Source organism: Dermochelys coriacea, chromosome 1 (assembly GCF_009764565.3).
Source record: "Dermochelys coriacea isolate rDerCor1 chromosome 1, rDerCor1.pri.v4, whole genome shotgun sequence".
Lineage (NCBI taxonomy): Eukaryota > Metazoa > Chordata > Testudines > Dermochelyidae > Dermochelys > Dermochelys coriacea.
In genome coordinates, this window is record NC_050068.2 from 90,349,912 (window position 1) to 90,371,318 (window position 21,407).

Genomic DNA, 21,407 nt, shown 5'->3' on the forward strand with positions numbered 1-21,407 from the left:
TTCACTACATTCAGTGGGGCTTCCAGATTGCAACATCACTGCAACACCCCCAGTGAGCCCCAGGTCAAGCGTGAGTGAGGGAAGCAGTATCTTATTTCCATTTGTGAATCCTAGAAGGGAAAACTAATCCTTTTCTAGGACTGAAAACCAAAATGATTTGGAAGATGGAAGATGGATCTAAATATAACACTTTAGATCTAAATACTGTCACACTTTATGGTGTTTGAATCAGTTGTTCTAATGTGGGATCATCTTTAATTTGATGGTTTCAGAGTAGCAGCCGTGTTAGTCTGTATTCGCAAAAAGAAAAGGAGTACTTGTGGCACCTTAGAGACTAACAAATTTATTAGAGCATAAGCTTTCGTGAGCTACAGCTCACTTCATCGAATGCATTTGGTGGAAAAAACAAAGCCCGTTGCCAACTCTGTCCACATATCTATTCAGGGGATACCATCATAGGGCCTAATCACATCAGCCACACTATCAGAGGCTTGTTCACCTGCGCATCTACCAATGTGATATTTGCCATCATGTGCCAGCAATGCCCCTCTGCCATGTACATTGGCCAAACTGGACAGTCTCTACGTAAAAGAATGAATGGACACAAATCAGACGTCAAGAATTATAACATTCAAAAACCAGTTGGAGAACACTTCAATCTCTCTGGTCACTCGATCACAGATCTTAGAGTGGCTATACTTCAACAAAAAAGCTTCAAAAACAGACTCCAACGAGAGACTGCTGAACTGGAATTAATTTGCAAACTGGATACAATTAACTTAGGCTTGAATAGAGACTGGGAATGGATGAGTCATTACACAAAGTAAAACTATTTCTCCATGGTACTTCTCCCTCCCACCCCACCCCCCACTGTTCCTCTGATATTCTTGTTAACTGCTGGAATTAGCCTACCTTGCTTGTCACCATGAAAGGTTTTCCTCCTTTCCCCCCCCCCGGCTGCTGGTGATGGCTTATCTTAAGTGATCACTCTCCTTACAGTGTGTATGATAAACGCATTGTTTCATGTTCTCTGTGTGTGTGTATATAAATCTCTCCTCTGTTTTTTCCACCAAATGCATCCAATGAAGTGAGCTGTAGCTCACGAAAGCTTATGCTCTAATAAATTTGTTAGTCTCTAAGGTGCCACAAGTACTCCTTTTCTTTAATTTGCTGTATTCCAAACTGCAAAACTAAATATATAGAAGCATTTTTAATAAGCCTAAATAAATCAAGACAAAGTGTAAATAGAAACATAATGGTAGTAAATGATAAAACCTTTTCAGATGTTCCCAACTGAAAAGGGAAAATGCTGATTGAAATGAATGTGTATTTATCTGTGATATACTTGGAAGAATCTGAAACATTGGATAATTTGTATCTCCTGGAGGGACCAAAGGAACAGAACACTGTGGGTTTACTCAACCCATTGGGTATATGGAAGAAATGGAGGTTGTTGTATCCCAGGAAGGATCCCTAGAAAGTGCATTTGGACTACCACGTTCCCTGGAGTTTTTCTGCTTAAAGAGGGTTGCTTTAAGTTGAGGTCAGGGACCCATATGATACCTGCAAACATAGACTAAACAGAATATGCACTGAGAACATGTGCTTAACTTTATAATTGCTGAGAAACAAAGAGAAAACTTTAACCAGGATATGTAATCTGGATTTCTTTTAATTTGTTTCCAGTGTAATTAAAGTCTAGAGCCACTTGAGATAACTTCCCATAGTGCCTACTCTCATGTATTTAATACTCAACTGACTTTTATTTTCTGTTTTTCCCTCTAGTCTGTCAATAAACACTTGTTTGTTTAATCTATGATAAATTGGTTTTGACTGTTTTATCTTGAAATATACTGAACTCGGTTGTCAAGAAGGACAGAAAATTGAAATGTACAATGTAGACTTCAACTGAAGCAGTGCCACAGAAGGTTCTGAAGGTATGAATGAAGGCACAGGACGAGACAAATGAACTGATGATACCATCAGAGCTTTCTGTGGAGCTGAGACCATTGCTGCTCTTTGAATATGCTTGCAAAGGATGAAGATAATGAACCTGACAGCCCCTCCAGTACTGTAATAATCCTTCCTGCAGTGAGTCTAGATTTGCTCCTTGCCAACAGCTCCCCTGATCTATGATGAAGACATATCTATTTGCAGGATTAATTGTTTAAAAGATCAATCTAATAGGAAAATAGAAAAAATATATGCAACTGTTTTGTATTAGTATGTAGTAGAATTCCATGGTGTGGCTAAAAACAAAGCTAATGAGGTGGAAGAGCCAATGCTTATTGGAAATGCATTAGTCATCTATATCAAAGTGTCATAATCAAGGTGTTCTCTAGACAGATATAGAGAAGGTTTTGTCTTAAATATAACTACACTTAAAATCATGTTGTTGATATTGGGCCAAATTCATCCCTTCTATAGGGTGGCTCTAGTCCCATAGGAATCTCTGGGCATAATTGAAAGGTGATTTAATGGTGGTTTACCTTACATGTTGAGTGTAAACTGATGAGTATAAGTGTAATACTGATGAATATAAGTGGCAATAGACCACAGTGTAACTTGGATCAATCTGCCATTTAGTGGGTAGGCAAAATCATTTAATTTAATTACTGAGGAGATGGAAGAGGGAGAATAACAGGAAAGCAACAAACAAGAAGGTGTGGAAGGGTGTAAAGTATTTCAGGGTACAACCATAAATTCACAGCTCCTCTTAAAATCATAGAGAAGGGACCTTACAGCTATCAACTTTCTGATGGTCAGATATGGAATGCTTCTTATCTTGCACCTGCCTATGCATCAAGAAGAGATTATGCCAACACCCAGTCTGCACTGGATGACTTCACCGTAATATCAACACAACAAGGCATTGCACTGGAACTGGGGCTTGAGAGACAGCCTATCAGACCCAGATGACCACCTATCTGGACTAGAGACTATGTTATGTAATATCTACAGTGTTTTCAGTGTAATATTTCTGCCAACAGTATAGTGTCTTGTTTCATATTTGTTCTTGTGGTTAGAACAACAATGTTTATTTTAATTGAGAGAGTTTCTTAAGAGAGGAGGGAATGTGGTGTTTAGATACTGCTTGTAATTATTAGAACTGGGAGCACTGGCTGTTGGGAGAATGAAAAGACGGGAAACAGGATTTGGGGGGAAGTTGAAGAGGAGGAGTGAGAGCTACCAAAGGTGCAGCAGCAGCTTGGTAAAGAAGTTTCCACTTTAAAAATAAAGACCTGTTGAAGTTTGTTAGGGCCTTGCCTGATTGCTACAACATGTACTTATTAGTCTGCCTTTTTTCCTTCTCAGTTTTGATTGCTGTAGCCTTAAATTTAAGACATTTCTAACAATTTTGGGCAAAACTCTGTTGGACTGAGAGGCAATCCTGAGACACTGAGTCACTCTTTTCAGCTTTGCAGGGTTTATACAAAGAGGATCCCCAAATAAGTGGCCAGAAGGTGCTCAGACTGCCCAAATCAAATGCAATACTATGTCAAGAAAGACTTATGCTTCTTCTGCCAAAGAAAGACCAGGATTTGTGATGGGGCTCGCTATTGCCCTTTCAGTACACAAGGCCTAGCCCAATGTGCTGGATTAGGAGCTAAGGAAGAACCTAAAATACAAGCCTATTTTGGATGAAGGGCACTATGACGGGATAGTCCACTCACTGGTAGGATGTTATCTCCTCCTGGTCACTCTGGGGAATAGCTTGTCAGGTTGACGTCCCTTCCCATGGTTGCATGCCATCCTCCACCTCACTGTCTGGGTTTGTGGATCCTCTTACCCCACAAGCTGCTGCTGCCTCTTTGTAATTTGGCCCTCCAGCCAGGTCAACAAATGATTTCTCCTGGGGTTTCAAAATCTTTCCTCATCAGCAATCCTAAGTAGTCTTCCCATTCACTGTCTCATAGTGCCATTCCCTCAATGCCTGGCAGGGGAACCCAGTCCCATCCTTTACTCCGAGTTCCACCTCAGGGACCCTCTAGCCAGAAATCAAGATCTGTTCCCTTATAGACCTTATTGCCTTTCCCTGAGCCCAGGCCTACTTTCCTGGATTTCCCTGGGCTTGCCAGTCCTAATGCACTTCTCTTCTCCCAGGGAGTGACTACAGACTTTCCAACCAGTCCCCCTTTTCTGCTGCCAATTTCCTGCCTTTATAGCCCCAGTCCAGCTTGTTACTCTTCAGCTGGGCTCCCTCACTCAGACAGGGGATTACCTGGCCACTTGATTGCTCTTAGCTGTGGCCTGTTAGGTTAATTAGTTCCCTTCTTAGTCTTTATTAACTTTTTCAGGTCAAGTGTGGTGTGACCACCCCATCACAGGCACACTTAGGGAATAAGGTGGCTTCAGATAAGTGATCCTCACTGGTAGCCTCAAGGAATATACATTTGTTTGAGTTTTTGGCAATCAGATCAGCTATAAAAGCATCCAAGCAGAACTAAAGTAGAGATGTATTCCCATAGTGATAAAGGCTGATAAAGGATCATGAGACAATTGCTGATGTGGGAAGAGGGACAAGAAATCCAAACTCTCTTGCTGTCTTGAAAGCTCTTCATATACCCTGGGAGGACACCTACTGAATAGACGGGCTGAGCCAAATCACAATCACAAAAGCAAAGGGGGCCTTATTCAGGGAGTCTCCAGGATGATAGTCAATCCTATGGAAACCCCAGAAAAAGAAGAATTTGTGTTCAAGGAAAAAAAGAAAATGGAGGTATAGTTTCCAAGATTAATGGATTTATCCTGTCAGACTATTAATCTACCACTGAGAAGCAATCATGCATCAGATCCCAGCTAATTTAATATGAACTACAGTGTGTGGAAGTTGAAAAGAGGAGACTGTTAAAATGAGGTGGTCGTTAGTGTCCAAAAAAAGTCTAATGCAATGATCCATTACAATCTGGTTTAAAGTCAAGCAGTGTTGCCAAGGTAGAAATATTTAAAGATAGGTAAGCATAGCTCTGGCATTCCTCTTAGACAAGTCCTTGAAAGTCAGGTGCCGAGACCTGTGTTTCCTGGATCACTCCCAGCCTATTTAGAAGCAATGGACAGTTAGCCATATGCTTTGAGAGCTTTGACAAATTTGAAAAAGGTTGTCTCAACATTAAACAATCCCAGTTCCTGATTCTTCAGAGTTGACTCAAAGTGCACTGTGTTACAGCTTTGATGGACATAAGTCATGAGAATGGATTTCCCTAGTGGATGGTGCTTAGCCTCAGAAGCAATGAAAGCCATGGCATCTTCCTAAGAAAAGCAGACAGAGAGACTTAACCCTACTGTGTTGAGATGTACAAACCCCATACTAGAAAGACAAGGAATAAAGAGCTGCTCCAGGCCAATTCCTACCCCACTGCACCCGACAATCCTGCTCACACTGGAGGATGAGCTTAAAAAGGGGAACAGAGTAGCTCACTGGCAGCAAGACGGGGAGAAGAACTAATCTGCATTCTGAGATCTTGAGGACTAGTATAGGAACTCTGGTTGCCTGAGGACTGGATATAGTGATCTGACCAAGCCTACAAAAAAAAGGATATGTGATTCTCTGAAGGTAGATATTGGAAACCTTGTTGGGTGTTGGGAGAAGATCCTGAAATTGAAAGAATTTGAGCTGTAAGATCTTAACCCGAAGGTGGGGGAGCTCTGACACCTCCCACTTAACCCTGAAGGCTTGCCTATTGTCAGACTCTTTATACATACCCTGAAAGGTATGCATACATGACCTGGCAAGAGGACAGAATCACTGGAAGGACATAGCACTTCAGAGAGGAGTGGCAATAAGAGAGGAGAAATACATAGGAGGAAGGCAACCTGCTACACTCCTGTCTGGACACTAGATGGCACAATGGAGAGCATCTCTCCCCATCACACAATCATAGAACTGGCAAACAATTTTAGATTGTGCATTTGAGTGGCTTGGAGGTGAGGTGAAGAAGAGAAATGGGGTGATGGCTGGAGAGGTAGGTGAAGCTAAAGGATACCTTTTGGGGATAGGGGAGACTAGAACGTTGTGAGGGGAGGGAGCCAGTGATAGTCTGAGGGCTTAGAATGGAAGCATAGAATGTCCGGAAGCAAGAGATGATAGAGTCAGTGCTTAGAGAAGAGCAGGAAGTATCTATATTATTACAGAAGGAGATGTTGAGGAGAGCAGGGAAAACAGTGGGGAGGAGGATGACTGTAGTGGATATCATCAAGCTTCTCTATGAAGACATTGACAGTTCCTGTGATGTGAAGGAAGAGGATGTGGGAACATCCTCCAGGGACTCTGATTATGCACTTGGATTGCTAGCCTTGCTGAAACCTGTGCCACCATGCCTAAACTGCATCCGATGAAGTGAGCTGTAACTCACGAAAGCTTATGCTCTAATAAATTTGTTAGTCTCTAAGGTGCCACAAGTACTCCTTTTCTTCATGCCTAAACTATTATTGTTACCCATGTTAGATAGATTAAAGATAGCATACATATGCCTACTCATGCTGCAATCACACATTTCACTTGCAGAGTAGATGCACATACCCTATATGTGAAATGGGTCAGGAGTACGAAGAGGGTTAGAGACATAGTTCACCTATGATGCTAAATTTATTTGGAGACAATTTCCTGCAGTCCAGAGGGAAATATTTCATCAGACATGCATCACAGAAAGCAAATGCAAATGTTCTTCTAAGTCTTTTGTTAAAAGTTGTACAGAATCTCTCCCCAATCCTTCATATACAACACAAGCATGCACACACAGGGAATGATACTGATCTTGTTTACACCAGTGTAACTCCACTGAATTCTGCAGTTACCTTTGGGAGACAGATTATCTAATCAGTTTCTGGCCCCTGTATGCTACTCAGGAAGCACAAAGGGGCTGGACAATACCCATAAGTGGGGGGGCAGTCTCCCTTCTGGAGAGATGTGCCACCATCAGGCCCTGTGTCTCTGACCCAGAACCTTCCAAGTATGCATGGCATGTTGAGGAATAAAGATGTGGAAAAGAATATAGTTAAGCAGAGAGAATCTAGCCCTTAATTTACACAGGCGTTAATGAGATCAAACTCAAGTCCAGTTGAGTAACAAAGCAAGCAGAATTGAGATCCGACTCAGCCTACAAATGTGACTCATGCATATTGGTACACAAATCTTTACAATTTAACTCTGAGAATCAGAGGAATTTTTATTCCATTTTCTTACCACATTGATTTTGTAAAAATAAGCAGTGTTAAACAGAATACAATATTTTGCTCTATACAGAAACTGAAAAAAATTATTAATGTCTTTGTAATTTAAGGAATTTTCAACTGGAACTTGTTATGCATCTGCTATATTTCCACTTCAAGGCTTTTATGACAGATTGTGCATTAACAAACTAACCTAATAATAACCCTGGACCAATGTGCCTTTGAAATTAATCATAGCTACACAGCATTTCAATGACTAAAATTGGCATGAAACTATAGTACATTTATGGAAGTTTAAAAATGAACAATCAGGAGGGAGATAAACTGCATAAAATACTCACTCTGGATATCATATTATGCAAGTGCAATAAATGTATTTTGTTTAAAATATTCACATGCAGCATCAGTTCCATAATTTGTGATGGTGTTAAATATTTTATGCATTGTCTTTATATTTGGTCTGCTCAGCTGTGCATACATATATTTTGTTTATCAGTAATGATAATTTCCCAATGTGTAATACAGTTGTTCAAAAACAGCTTTTTTTAATAAATGACCTACATTACATTCCCAGCACATTCTAATTAAATTCCTTTCCATTTCATTCTATCTATAGTCTCAAAGGGTTATACAGCTGAAGAATATTTGACAAAATTCAACCAAGCAAAGTATCTTGATGTTGAGACATTCATCTTGGCACTGAATACTACTTTATTCAGTTCAGGCATTCAAATGCCACCTTTACACAATGACAAAAAATATTGTATTCCACTCTAAGTAGAGAGGTTTTGAATCAATAATTATCATTCCCAACTCATTATATGTAGAAAATTAATGTATTTAGTATGACCTATGGACAGTGGAATTCAAAGAGAAAGAAACAACTGAATCAAATCATTTTGTAACCCATAGTGATGATTAATATATTATTGGTTTTAAATTTATTAGTGCTGCTGATAAGGCCAAAAAAGACAAATATCAGCATTTGATAATCAGGCTCAGCATAATAAGAAGTGATGTGGAAAACCAAGAGGTTTCAGTTCACATGGATTTGTTTGAGTCTCATCAGCTTCCACTCATGTAAGTTTCAACCCAGTGAAGTTCGATCTTATATTCAGGGTTGAAAAGATACCAAAATAGAAAGTAATGCTCAGCTGAAAGTTAGATTGGTTTGATGCAAAACCATCTAATAACTTAGTTTCAAATTGTTTCCATCCAAACTCCAAAGTTTAACCAAGTTTCATGAAATTTGACAAATAAGGTTTGAGTTTTGAGTTTGTAATGAAACCCTTATCTGCACAAACTTTCCAGGTTTACTAGTGAAATCTTTGCACACCTTTGCTATTGAATACTTGGTAGCACAGCTAAAATTTAGTCTATGGCCATTTACAATATCAAATAAGCATATACTATAAGCAACTGAAGCTAATGGGACTATCCACATGACTAAGGTGAGCAGGATTTGTCCTATTATCATCCTCCATATGCATTAATTCTGTAGTTGTTTTCTAAAAAATAAATTAACTCTTCATAGTATTTGTTGGAGTAATATGGAAAGTCTCTCCCAAATAGGGGAAAACCAAGCTCCTCCTATCAGGGTATTTGAACAGTATCAGGGAAAAATGTGCATTAATTTTATATTAATTTTGATTGAATGAGTGTGGGAGTGTGAGGCGATGCATCAGAGAAATGGTGCCCCCTCTGGCCAAGTGTGGGGCAGCCCCTGGGCTTACATAGCCTAGCAGGCTGTTAGCCTCCCCATCCTTCTGCTGTCCAACCCTTTTATCCTCCCAGCTTCTGTGCAACTGCCAATCAACAGCGGCCGGCAGTGCCTGAATTAACTCTTTGGTTGCTGAGCTAGTGTGAGATACATACACCCATGCAAGAGAGTTTAGCGCTTGATCTGCACTCAGTTTACAATGGAATCAATGGGAGTTAAAAGGGCACTCAACATGTTGCAGGTTCATACCTATATAGTATTTACACAGCATAAAAATCATAATCCTAAGCCATATGTGTCCTTTCTTAACAAATTACTAGCCTTGTGTCTGTACCCCTCACAACTAATTATTTTTACCCAAATCTCTAATGAGACTGCAGATTCTTCAAGACTAATCAGACTGTTTTGCCCACTGGCAAAGAGGAATCCTTGGTAGCACAGAGTCAGCATAACTGCATCTATACCATCTTTGCTCAGAGCCTCCTGTTTAGGGAGCCCATTGTGGAGGAAAAGAGGCATAGATGGAATGTGCTACACTTCAGTGATCCCCAAATGGCATAATAACTCCTGGTGGGCTCTGCAATGGGCTGTAAGTCAGAGGAGCCCTAAGACTCCAAAATAGCTGTGATTTTTTTCTGTGCAATATTTTACCCAGGCAGATTGTCTGGTGGCCTGATTTATATTTCCTAATGTGTTGAGAAGGTCAGCAAGTTTATTTTAACAAAGAATTCAAAGGTACAGGAAGTTACAAACATATATCTTTTTTGTGATCTAAAAGGCCTCCTGTTCAGTGAGGCAGTGTGCTAATACAGCAGGATGGTCATTCTCTCCATTGTTTAAGCTTTGTTTGACTGGAAAACTTTCAGTTAATTTTTGATTTTTCCAAAATGTTGTTACCTTTATGCATTATGTTCTGCTTTGGAGCTGGTCAAAAAATTTCCAGTGGATCAGTTTTCCATTGTAAAATTCTGATTCAATAAAATTTAAGCACTTACGGGAATGTATCTATTTAATCAGTTTTTACGGGAAATTATTGAAATGTTTAATTTCAATAAGGTTGAAAGATTTAGTTTCAATGTTATCATTTTGTTTAGACTATATTCTTTGACCTTATGTTATAAATGTATAATATAAGTAAAAATATCAATTCTATATCATCTTGTAGTATAATATAAATGCAAAGTGTCAGCTTTATTAATTGTATTATGTTATATATTAGAAATGATAAAGTCAAAACAAAATGTTTTGACCTTGTAGAAATGAAGCAACTATCGGTTATCTGCAATGTTTGTAGAACTAGGTCTATTTGTGCATGTTAGTACCCTATCGTTTCCAGGACAAATAGAACTAAAGCAATATTATATCTGAAAGCCAGTAAAGTAGACATTTTGCATGGCCACTTGAAAATAACCCTGCTTTGTATATAAAAGATTGTTTCCAATGCCTATAATATGTTTTTATAATAATCCATTGGGTATATGTCCAGCCAAATCCTTGTATGTATGCAGATTTCTTTCATGCTGTCATAAATATAAAGGGAAGGGTAAACACCTTTAAATCCCTCCTGGCCAGAGGAAAACCCTTTCACCTACTAAGGGTTAAGAAGCTAAGACAACCTCACTGGCACCCGACCAAAATGACCAACGAGGAGACAAGATACTTCAAAGATAGAGGGTGGTGGGGGGGGGAAGGGTTCTCTCTGTCTGTGTGTTGCTTTTGCTGGGACCAGAGCAGGAACGTAGGTCAGTACTCCTGTAAAAAGTCAGTAAGCAATCTAGTTAGATATGCGTTAGATTCTGTTTTGTTTAAATGGCTGAGAAAATAAGTTGGCCGAATGGAATGTATATCCCTGTTTTTGTGTCTTTTTGTAACTTAAGGTTTAGACTACAGGGATTCTCTATGTTTTAATCTGATTACCCTGTAAGGTATTTACCATCCTGATTTTACAGAGGTGATTCTTTTACTTTTTCTTTAATTAAAATTCTTCTTTTAAGAACCTGATTTCTTTTTCATTGTTCTTAAGATCCAAGGGTTTGGGTCTGTGTTCACCTAAACAAATTGGTGAGGATTTTTATCAAGCCTTCCCCAGGAAAGGGGGTGTAGGGCTTGGGGGGATTCTGGGGGGGGAAAGACATTTCCAAGTGGGCTCTTTCCCTGTTATATTTGTTAGATGGTTGGTGGTGGCAGCAAAAAAGTCCAGGGACATAAGGTAAAATAGTTTGTACCTTGGGGAAGTTTTAACCTAAGCTGGTAAAAATAAGCTTAGGAGGTTTTTCATGCAGGTCCCCACATCTGTACCCTAGAGTTCAGAGTGGGGAAGGAACCTTGACACATGCTGAATTTTCTTTGTAAATTAGGAGTGACACAAACATACTATCTAACAATTACTCTGTATTTATTTACATATGTATAGACTAGAAGCCTTTTCTTTTCATGAAATGGGCCAGTAAAATTTTAATTCAGGCATTGTGCTAAATATTATTTCATAAGACTATAAATCCATTTACGATTATTGCTAAACTTCTTTTTGATATATTTCCTTTATAAAGCTTTTAGGGACAGGGGACATGTTTTTGTTCGATGTTTGAACAGTGTCTAATATGTTGGGTTCTGATCCATGACTAGGGCTCTTAAGTGCTACAATAATACAAATAATACACAATCATAATATAAAAAGAAAAGGAGGACTTGTGAGACTAACACCTTAGAGACTAACAAATTTATTTGAGCATAAGCTTTCGTGAGCTACAGCTCACTTCATCAGATGCATTCAGTGGAAAATACAGTGGGGAGATTTATATACACAGAGAACATGAAACAATGGTGTTACCATACAGTTACTATACAGACTGTAACAAGAGTGATCAGGTAAGGTGAACTATACCAGCTATTACCAGTATTGGTAATAGCTCACCTTACCTGATCACTCTCTGAATCAAAGTATATAATAATATCTGCAGGGTAATAAGAAAAGTGATATATTTACTAGGCCAGTGCCTCCCAGCACAAGGGTGGTTTTAATCTGACTTTTCGTAGTGGCTCAGACTGCTAAACTTAAATCTATCCTCATTAACTAGGAAAACAAATTTATGAATATGAAGTAGGTTAACCAGTCAGAGACACATGAGAAATACCACATGACTTGTTTTGTGCATGACACCAACAAAATGGTCTCCAACTTGAAATAAACAATAGTAGTTTCTACATCTATTAAGGACAAACAAATCCAAAATCTTCCTACATTTAGTTCACAGAGAAGAACAAATTTTGAGCAAACCATTGTGGGTTTGTGGATTCAGCTTGAACTCTATCCAAGGTAATTTTGAATATTTTTGTGGTTTGAATTCTCTTACCTCTAGGGAGATTTCAGAAGGAAATGTTACTACAAGCTCACAAAATAGAATAATGTTAAAGTTAAATGTTAATGTCACTCTAGCTCTTAAAATCAAATGCCTAGTGACTAAATAGTGAAAGTTCAATTTTCATTCTCCATTATGTGTCAATGTATCATCTGTGACATATGCTCAGTTGTTCAAATACAACTGCTGGCTAGGTGAGAGGTGAACTGAACTCACTGCTTATTATGCAACAGCATGTTTGTTTCACTCCTTCCTCATTCTCCCCTATACATTCTCACTTGCCTGCTTAATCTTGTCACCAATATACACTGTAAGATTTCCGAGGCAGTTTTGCTATCAGAGTGGGAGGTTGCAAACATGCAGTTATTTTGCCTTGCCTCTCAGAGCCTAAGATTTTCCTAGCTATATGATGTTTAGATGTTTAGCTGGCAGTGTTTGAACATACAAAATTGCCGACTGCAGCACAGCCAAATTCTGGGGTAACACACAGGAATATCAAATTCTGGGGTAACAGCTTCATATCCCCATTTTCTTCTGCTGGCTGGACTCTCATGCTGGACTACATCTTCCATGGTAAATCCTGGCCAGGGACACTTATGATGCAACCACCTCCCCTCTCCATGAGGACAGACTAAAATCATTAGAGACACAGTCTGACTAGGGAGCCCAACCCTTATAGGCGAATGGGAGTCTGAAGTACCCAAACATCACCTCCCATGAAGCATCATGGCAGCATTTCCAAATCAAAATATTTCTGTTTTTAGCTTAGATAGATTAGATAGATATAACACACATACATTTATATGTTGAAACCATATATATGGACCAAAACCAAAACCCATTTATACAATTTCAATGATATTTTCCACAGAAGAAAACATTGTGTCCAATAGTGGAACACAGGCCCTCACTCACCTTTGGGTTCCAGTCCAGGGACCCTGTGAGGAGAAGATAAGATTTGCTTCTTCAGACTCCTCACTACATTCCCTGGACTTCTTCTTACCTTGGCCTTCCTTCAGGCCCTTTCCCATAGCTCCAAGGGCTTTCTGTACGTCTGTCTCTCTCTAGGCCTTTCCACTACTCTCTGACATCCAGAGAGGGATTGCAGAGTGCATTTCTTTTCGTGTTATTTTATGGCACAGGGCCTCACCATGTGAGGCTATGACTTCCACTTACTGCAGTTTTTGCATAATCAAAATCTATAACCTTTCACCCTGTCCCGTATCCTAAAAGAAAGCATAGTGATGCTTTTTTTAATGCTACCCTGCTTTCCCAGTATCTTCACCAATCCTTTCATACTATATTCTTTCATCTTGAGGCATCTCAACTCTTCATAACGAATCTTTCTTCTGTATATTTCTCCCTGCATTACCATAGCAGATGCTCAAATGTTTCTTAATTTTGCATGTTTTGCACAACTTGTCTTTGTGTGTATTTAGTAGATATAACTTGTGATCAAGGCCACAGTAATATGTTAGCACTCTAAATATAATTGCTTCACTTCTTCTATCATAACTGTGAAATATAACATTATCCTCAAGTTTAGGACATATTTCATCGAACCTTAATCCTTTTTTCTCTTTGTTCCATATTTCTTGCCAGTCCTTCTTAAGTGGCCTCTTAACAAAACTTGTGATGTCCTATGTGTTCAGAGGGATCCTTATATCAGCCTCCTCCTTATTAGGACATATTTTGATGCTTTATTTGCCTTTCATTGCCATGTGCCATAATCCATGCTATTACTATATGTATACCTAATTGTACTATCTCCATTGTGTAATGGGGCAAGGCCAGATGGCTATAGGAAAGTAGTGAGAAACAGGTATGTTAGTCCCAGGCTAAACAAATCCCTTGTACCATGGTAACCAAATGGCAGTTTCTCCAGGTTAATCAAGACACCTGGGGCCAATTAAGATCCTTCCAGAAAGCAGTAGAGACAGCAAGGTTGATTGGGACACCTGAAGCCAATCAGGGGCTGGCTGAAACTAGTTAAAAACCTCCCAGTTAGTCAGGTTGGGGGTGGATGTCAGGAACTGTAAGAAGAAGTTGTGCTGTTGGAGAGACTGAGCAAAACACACCATATCAGGCACAAGGAAGGAGGCCCTGAGGTAAGGGTGAAGTGGAGCTTGAGGAAGTGGGGGCTGCTATGGGGAAGTAGCCCAGGGAATTGTATGCATCCTGTTTCTAAAAAGTCAGCTACCATAGCTGATACTATTAGGGTCCCTGGGCTGGAGCCCGGAGTAGAGGGCAGGTCCGGGCTCCCCCCTTTGCCCCCTGATTAATCACTGAGATTGGGAGACAACAGAGACTGTGCAAGTGAGGGTTGCTTCTCTGCACCTCCCTCACTGGCTTATGATGAAATTGCTTAGTAGGCTGTGACCCTTGCCTCTAGAGAGAGAAGGTCTAAGTGAAGGGTCACAGTGAGCCTGAGGCTAGCAAAATCCGCTAGGAAACGTGGGGCCCATGGAGACAAGGACAGAGCTTTGTCACTAGTTAAGAACAATTTTTCATTGATTAAATCATTCCTGCTTTCTGAGGCTCCCTTTCTAATTGCCTTTTAACTCGATAATGAGTTAGATAGGATAGCAACAGTAGTTGGACATTCACTCCTTATTAGGTCAGTGACATGAAGTATGCCCACCAATCCAGATATCATAAAGGCCACAAAATTGCATAATCTCATAGATCTGTTCATTTGAAATCCAGAGATACAAAAGGTCATTCCCACTCTTCTCACGGTGCCATCTTTAGATCCATCAGTTTAGATCTGGCAATGCTGACCCACTTTCCATGCATAAATTCATACATTTTATTTGTTGTCTTTGATGGTCCTGCTCTTCCCTTTGTTTTAGCATATAATTGCAAATCCATAACTGGAGAGGCAACCATCCAGCTATCATCTGATTTTGTATTACTAAAGATTTTAATCTCTTCCAATCCTTCCTTTCCACTTAAGACTTTTACCCACCTTTTATCTCTGTTAGCATGTGGAAGTTTATGCTGTCCAGTTACATCTTGCTTATTTAATTCCCAACAGTCCTTGTGTATTGTTTATTATTATCTCCACTGTTTCTATTAACCATATCCTAAAGTTAAATCTAACAATTTCATCCTTAAATTAATAAGCATTTCTCTGATAGATACTTATATCACACCCAATGATATCAGAGTAATCACACATGTGATTCACAGACCTTAGCATCCTTCTCATCAGGGTTTCCTCCCTTTATGCTCAACACCCAACTCCTATTTCAGCTCAGCTGTGGGGCCTACCCAATCTCCAGGTGCACTAACTGAGCTCTCCAGCTCTAGTTAACCCTTTTTAGTGCCATTGTATGGTATATACTCCATGTTCCAAAAGCACAGCCTGCATAAGTGTGCTATTTCCCCCTGGGTATTTCTGAGGAGAAAATTCAATAAAGGTTTGATATTTTAAAACTATAACTGTGCAGTTTATTATTCAATACAAAAGGTATTTTTAGGTAATATGACAGCTAAATTCGTATAGATTTCTTCTCTAAACCAATGCAAGACAAATACTGTGTGTCATAGAATCAAATTATGCATTGTCTTGTTTTTTAAATGTAACTTTTTATTGTTTTTGATAAAATGCCAGGGAAAATACATATTGCACAGTTAGGATAGTATATGAATTCTGAGAAAAGTCAATATACATATTTATTACAATTCTATAAATACATACAACAGGAAGGGTAGTGTTCTGTTTTCTACTCCACACAATATTAAGAAAATAAGGAAACCACACAGACACAGGTGAGTATAAAATAACTGCTTTTAATAACTATATACAATAAAAGCTTTTTTCACTGGCATGTTAGGGGGACGGAAGTACTGGTAAATTAAAAGTGCTGGTTAACTCAGAGGGAGGGCTTTGTAGTGGGAGGCGGATGAGGGGCAGGGGCATGGGAGGGGCTGCAGGATACACTCTTGGAGGGAATTTGGGTCTCGAAGGGGGTTTGGGCATAGAAGGGGGCTTGGGGTGCTGGATGGGGGTCCCTCACTTCCGGTGGCTCCCTGCAAGCGGCTACCCATCCCTGCTGCTCCTGTCGGTGGCACAGCCAAGCGGCTCTGCAAGCAGGCATACTGGACAGCTGCCAACTTTCATGTGATAAATAAGCACCCCGACTTTCACAATCAGCCAAAAATCAAGCTAATCAAATTTCAAAACTAGGGCAAAACAAGCCGATCCTAAGAACTGCAACACTCTATGTGACTAGATCCTCCCAGCATGCAGTCTGGGACTGAGGTGGGCCTGCTGTGCACCTCTGAGGTCTTGTCTACACTGGCAACGCTAAAGTGCTGCCACAGCAGCACTGCTGCAGCAGCACTTTAACATGGCTGTGTGGTCACAGTGCAGCGCTGGAAGAGAGCTCTCCCAGTGCTCTAAAACAACCATCCCCATGAGGGGAATAGCTACCAGTGCTGAGAGTGCGGCTCCGAGCTCTGGTGCATTGTTTACACTGGCACTTTACAGTGCTGAAACTTGCTTCGCTCAGGGGGGTATTGTTTCACACCCCTGAGCCAGAAAGTTGGCAATTTACAGCACTGCAATGTAGATAAGCCCTCACACTCTCTCCGCCCCCTTGTCCCTGCTTGCCACCCCTCATCTCTGCTTGCCAGGAGCCAATCAAAAAAAAAGAAGCTACAAGCCAACCAAGCAATAAACTACAAACCAAAAACTAGCCAACAAGCAACTCAAGCCAATTAAGCCAAAAACAAGTCCAATTTCTGCATTTTTTTCCGCGAGTTTGACGTGTCTTGCATGTTGCCTCCATCGGCAGGCACCATTCCCCATCGCTCCCATTGGCCGTGGTTCCCAGCTAATGGGCTTGAAACCATGGAGCTAGTGCTTGAGGAGGAGGGACGGAGGCAGAGTGCCTGCAGAGCCGCCTGGCCACGCCTTGCCAGCAACAGCAGGAACGGGCAGCTGCCGGAGGTGATCACGCCCCCCCACATCCCACACCCTGAGCCCTTCCTGTGCCCCAACTCCCTGCCCCAAGCCCCATCCCAGACTCAAACTCCCTTCCAGAGTGCACCTCGCAGCCTCTCCCATACCCCAGACCCCTGCTGACCCTGCACCAACCACACTATAATCCATACTATCAGTACAGATCAAAAATGCTGGTTTATAGACCATGGCGGTTGGTGAAGTGCCAGATAAGTGCTTTTACTATATAAGGATCAGATTTTGTAATGGATATTTTTCATATCCAGGCAGGTCATGGGCAATAAATAAAAATTAATGGAAGTCCATGACTTGTCCATGAATTTTACTAAAAATATTCCTGACAAAATGCGGAGGGAAGAGGGTCCAGCACCCACAGCTGCTGGGCAGATGCGCAGGGCTCCCGCTGCTCCCCTGGGCTGGGCTGCTGTGGGAGGTCTCCCACCATCCCCCGGGGCTGGACGGGGTTTCTGTGTGGGGGCTCCTATTGACCGCCATGGCTGGACTGCTGGGGGGGTTCCCCATTGCCTGCCATGGCTGGACTGCTGCGGGCTCCCTGTGCATTCCCCCTGCCACCCACCATATCTGGTCTGCTGCAGTGAGGGGGATGGGTCCCCCCACTGTCTGCTATGTCTGGGCTAAGGAGGGTTCCCCCTGCCCACCCCCACCACCCTCCATGGCTGGGCAGCTAGCAGAGGCTCCTGCTGCCCACTGCAATTGGGCTGCTGTGGGGAGCCCAAGTGCCTGAGGCAAGTGGGAGCTCTGGGAGACCCTCAAGGATCTCCGGGGTCCCCCTGCTGCCCAGTGGCTAGGAGCTGCTAGGGGCCTCTGCCAGCTGTGGCTGAGAGTTACAGGGCTGTCTGCTGACAGCAGTCCAGCCCCGGGGCAGAAAATGTCACAATTTCTCTGGAAGTCACAGATTCTATGACTTCCGTGACCTCCATGACATAATCATAGCCCTAACTATATATAAACCTAAAATGCTGCTAGTATTAATGACTTCTGAAATAGAAGACAGGGAGACCCATTTGTGAATTCCCAAACTATAAAAAAGAAAACATAGAATTCCTTCTCACTGTCCTCAAACATCTCATTTCAATGGCTTCAGATCTTCTCAAGTTTATCTCTATACAGAAGAGCTGGTCTCACCATGTGTTTTTTTTTTATAGTTGTCCCTTAAGTAATCTGAGTATCTGTTTAACATAAATCATTCTACTTATATTGCACCGGAATTCCCAGTCCTCAGCAGCCTTGTTTTCAGTTCTCTGTTAAGTTCTCCTTTTGCTGCTAACCAGGTACTTAAAAGCAGATACCTGATTTAGGCTCTGGCCCTTGATGTTGATATTCATGTGTTGGATTGGTCTGAGTCCATCCCATGACTTTTAAAATTATTTTGTGGCCTTAATTAGTTAGTTTTCCTGTTCTAGTTATCAGCCATCTGGACCAAATCTTCCTTGCTATCAGCCATTAGCGCAATATCATCTTTACAAATCTTTACAGATCCAACTTTGTACCACCTTCCATTTGGATTTGCTTTCTTATGAAGTCCATCACAATTATGAACAGTAATGGACTAAACGGTGATCTTTTGTGGAGCTCAACCTTCACCTCAAAACCCTCTGTTACACCAAAGAATGTCCAGACCTTTGTCATGGAACTGTCATACAAACCTACCACTAGTTGGACAAGATCTGCTGGGTACCCCATAGAATTAGAATGGAGTCACTAGCAGTCACACTGATTCTTTGTCAAACATTTTTTCCAAATCAAGGGAAAAAATACATCCATGCTTGACATTTCCCTCCTGCTTCTTCTCCACTGTCTAGAAATGAACATACCATCTGTTGTCTCTTCCTTTTCTAAAACCAGACTGTTCCTTTCCTAAAATGGGCTCCACTAGTCAATGCATATGACTATCTATGATTCTCTCTAACACTTTCTTGCAGTGGGACAGCAATTTAATTCTGCAATACTTGGACCTGTCATGTATGTCACTTTTTTGTTTGTATATGGGTATCAGTATGGACTTTCTCCATTCTTTTGACATTTTCTTCTTTCTCTTCTTTACATCAACCATTACCATTATTTTTTTTTACAAAAATCATTGAACTAGACAGTGTGGTTCTCCACAGTCCCTGGCCCTCCCTGGTCATGAGGTCAGATCTCCAAGAGGGGGCATTGTTGAAGCAAAATTAGTATTTTTCAGGGGAAAAAATGGCTAGTACAGATTTCAGAAATCTGCAGTCCTTAAGCCAGTTTAGTCAGTATAACTGAATTATCTTTCCAAGGAACAATTTATGCTCTCATACAGCCACAGGTAGAGCCAGTAGGGAGTTGTCCGGCTATGTGGTTTTACATATCTTTCAACAAAATCAGTGATCTATATACAGGGTCTATAACTCAAGAATAACATATGGATTTATGTCACACCCAGGGAGAAATTTGGGTTCAAATAAATTAAGAGATTACACTGAACTGTAACTTCAGTTTTTACCTGTAACATATAGATTATTAATGTTTCTAGTTAAATTATGCAATTCTGAATATCTTATTTGCATTAATATATCAAAATGGAAAATATAAGTGGTAACTTCTGAATGTAATGGCTCTCAAAATTAAATTATTTAAAATAGTTATGACTTATTGAGGTCAGTGGTATAAGGTGACTGCAATTCACCATCTTGTTTTCTGTTAGTAGTTCTTCACCCTCCATTTTGTGTTCTCTTCTTGTTCCCCCTGTGAATGTAATTCTGCCAAGTAACAATAGTTTGGTGAGAAATGTTGGCACCTGTTTTAAAGTTTGGGTGGTAAAGGGTCATGTGACTTGGGAAGTTCTAACCAGCAAGTAGAGGTGATAAAAGGTTGCAGCATCCTGTGATGGGGGTGTCCATCATAGAGACAATCCAATGCTAACATCTATTATCTGCTGAGACAACATGGCAAGAGTTGAGAAGATAGAAGATTGCTTACCTCTTCTTGTCCTGAGTATCCTGGTGTTTGTGGTTCCTGTCACTTGATGTCCTGTGATCCTGGTGTGTCCTTGGTTCCTGAGCATCCAGTGGCCTGTGTAAACAGTGAGAAGAATGGTGATGTGTTAACCCTTTTATTTTGTCTTATCCACTCCTGGTGTTATATGGTTTGAGGGCTTTGGCTTAAAGCCTGTTTGTATTGTTAACACTTGAGTGGTTTTCCCTGCTTGTTATTTGGGTATAATTGTTGGGGGTTCTTTAATAAACTGTTTTGTTCTGCACTTAATCCTTGGTTTCTTAGGAATAAATCAATAACAGATGATAGATGCAGGAGTGGGAAGGACTTGCAATGTGGGAGTTTGGGCATAAGTAGGGTTTCCAGCTCCCTTAGTAGTTAACAGTGGGAGCTGTTGGGTGGCTCAACACTTTTTAAAATGATGCAAGTGCCTAAATATGTAAAAGCCTTTAGCCAGGTAGCTTTGAGGGCTGGGTACAAGCTAACAAAAACACCAGCTCAAGTCCCCACCCACACGATATTTGCATTAATACCCACTGAGATGAGTGTAGATCTTTTAAAATCAATTATATATCTTGAGTCGATATATAAAAGGACAATAGATAATGAAAAAAAAATAAGAAAATTAAATCTATATAAAAGAATTTGAGAAGCAGGGTTTTTTTCCTCACAGATTCATTGGTTTTATTAGATCAGAAAGACAATTTCTATCCTATTGATATATGTATATTATCTGAGAAGTGATGAACATTTTTATTAGTTCTAAGCTTTCCCTCCACACTAGGTACAAGAGTATTTGTTTTTAAATTAAGCTATTAACTATCCTACAATTCTGGGTAAAAACCTTACAAGGGACCCCTAATAGGCAATACTTACTTTCTTTCTCAAAATCACTTAGTCTCTTTATAAAACAAGGAAAACTTCATTAGGGAATAAAGGAATATAGCTTCAACTTGGCAAAACACAGCAACAATATATCCTTATGAATGATAAGTAAAACATTGTCCCACAGTGATTTTAACTTTGTTCTGCCCCTACCAGTGTGAACTTTCGATAGTAAATGTCTCTTTTCCAGAGATACAAGGTACACTTGGTAAGGCCTATTTACAGGCCGTTATAATGTGTTTCCTGGTGCATCCAGCTATTGCAATTCCAGCTTTATTAAGGGCTGGTTAGGAGGACCCTCACTGGAGTTCTCAGCTTTGTT